The sequence below is a fragment of the Acomys russatus genome, chromosome 10 (assembly GCF_903995435.1).
Source record: "Acomys russatus chromosome 10, mAcoRus1.1, whole genome shotgun sequence".
NCBI classification, from domain to species: Eukaryota; Metazoa; Chordata; class Mammalia; order Rodentia; family Muridae; genus Acomys; species Acomys russatus.
In genome coordinates, this window is record NC_067146.1 from 57,890,602 (window position 1) to 57,892,956 (window position 2,355).

The following is a 2,355-nucleotide window of genomic DNA, read 5'->3' on the forward strand; positions in this document are numbered from 1 at the left end:
TCTTTCTTGAAAAATGCAAAAAGGGAAAAAAGGAAGAGGAGGAGGAAGAGGAGGAGGAGGAAGAGGAGGAGGAGGAAGAGGAGAAGGAGGAAACAACTATATCCCAAAGAGGAAAGACACAGGAAGAGCTTCAGGAAACTGTAAAGGACGTAGAAAACGCTTGGAAGAGGCACAGAAGTGCTGAGCTGAGCAGCCTCAATGGCAGTTCTTGGATGACAGAAACCGTTTCCAGATGAATGCTGGATACTGTCATACTCAGGACAAGCCCAGAGTTCTCACAAGCCTCAAACCCAGTGATTCCTTCTGTGGAAGGGGTCGGTAGTAGAGAGAAATCTCACTTTGTGCCATTATCTGACCCAGAGTAGCAGCCGCGTGCCATTTTGGAAGAGGATCCTATTCTTAGAAGCTGAGCTACCCCAAGGGGTGGAGAACAGGAAATTATCCCCGGTAAAGGGATCCTCAAGTGGCGCACATCTTTAATCCCAGCACTTGGGAGGCAGAGGCAGGTGGATCACTGTGAGTTCGAGGCCAGCCTGGTCTACAAAGTGAGTCCAGGAAAGTCAAGGCTACACAGAGAAACCCTGTCTCAAAAAACCAAAAACAAACAAACAAACAAAAACAAAATAAACAAACTAACTAACAAACAACAACAACAAAGGGATCCCCAGTTTGGTCATCTACAGAATCTGGGTGCAGGAAAGCCCAGAGAGGCAATTGTGGAGAGGAGGAAGGATGGACACTGACAAGCCTTGGGGTGCAGGCCAAGGGAGGCTTCACTCAGGAGGGTAAGGGCACAGGGAAAAATAGACCAGGAGCAGATAGAATTGACTGAGAATAACCCCGGGCCTTGATCCTGGGGTTGTCAGGTACCAAACCCTGGACCCACCTGTCACTCACCGTGATGCAGCCTGAAACTCTGCAGTTCCAGGGTGTGTGCTTGATCGTTGTGTGTGCATCCCTTCAGCAGAATGACTGATGCTTAGGAAGTCTTGGAAGCAGGGAGGCAGGTGATCGTATGTATAGCTCACAGGGTTGTGGTTGCTTTCCACACTCTAAATGCAGCCAGGAGGATGCTCCTCAGCTGAAACACTGGTCACTAGAGGGAGTACGATCTGAGAAGTCTTAGGAGGGTGGGAGGAACCTTTGCAGCCCACGGAACACAGAGGCCCTGGTACCCAAAGTAGGAAAACTGTAAGGTTTTTAACCCCCTTTATTTCCTCCTTTTCCATATATTTAGTAATTAGAGACATTTTTAGGTATTTGTACTTTAGTTTGTGTGTATGAGTGGTTTGCCTACATGTATGTGTGTGTAGCTGTAGCACATACATGCTGTGCCCAGGCATGTCAGAAGAGGCTGCTCAGTTCTCTAGAACTGGAGTAACAATGGGTGTGAGCAACCCTCTGGTGGTGGGAACAGAGCCCAGATACTCTGCAGGAGCAGCACAGGCTTTCGGTTTTACCTTATTGTCTTTAAAATTAGGAGGACATAAAGAGCTTCAACAGAGCCAAAGGCGCTGAGACAGCAGTAAGTGTCCTTTCAGCAAAGCTCAGGCTGTGACACATCCTCTACTGAATTGATTCTACCAGACCTTTAATGAAGAGCTGATACCAATGTTTCTCAACTATTCCATAAAATAGAAAGGAAGAGAGTACTGTCAAACTCATCCCACAAAGCCAGCGGGACTCTGTTATCAAACCCAGATAAGGACCCAGCAAAGAAGGAAAACTATAGAGCAGCTTCCTTGATGAGCAAGACACGACTCTCAATACGATTTTGGCAAAATGAATTAAAGAGCACATTAAAAAGGTCATACTCCATAAGCAAGTTGGCTTCATTCCAGGAATGAAAGAGTACTTCCACATATGCAAACCAGGAAATCCAGCACATAAATACTCAAGGATAGAAAGCCCATGACTTTAACCAGCGCAGAGAGGGCCTGGGATGAAGGTCAACATCCCTAATGCTAAAAGCCCTGGTGTTGTATGGAAGGAGAGAAAGTTAGCACTCCCCTTGACAAGGATGGAAGAGGTCCTTGGGCCTAACAACATGCATACGGTTAAGGCATTGTCACCTACTTCGCCCCACTGTTTGGGGCTGGAGAGATGGCTCAGAGGGTAAGGGCACTGACTGCCCTTCCAGAGGTCCTGAGTTCAATTCCCAGCAACCACATGGGGGCTCACGACCATTTATAATGTGATCTGATGCCCTCTTCTGGCCTGCAGGTGTACATGCAGACAGAGCACTGTATACATAAATAAATCTTTAAAATAAATAAATAAATGAATAAAAGCCCTGAAGAAACTAGAAAACAAAGGGACATATGCTAATATAACAAAGACTATGCACCACAAACT

At 46.5% G+C, this 2,355-nt stretch overlaps 1 pseudogene; it reads left to right on the plus strand.

The window, feature by feature from the left end:
• The first annotated feature begins 1,976 nt into the window (after positions 1-1,976).
• On the plus strand, positions 1,977-2,092 carry LOC127194941 (uncharacterized; annotated as a pseudogene).
• The last annotated feature ends 263 nt before the right edge of the window (positions 2,093-2,355 follow it).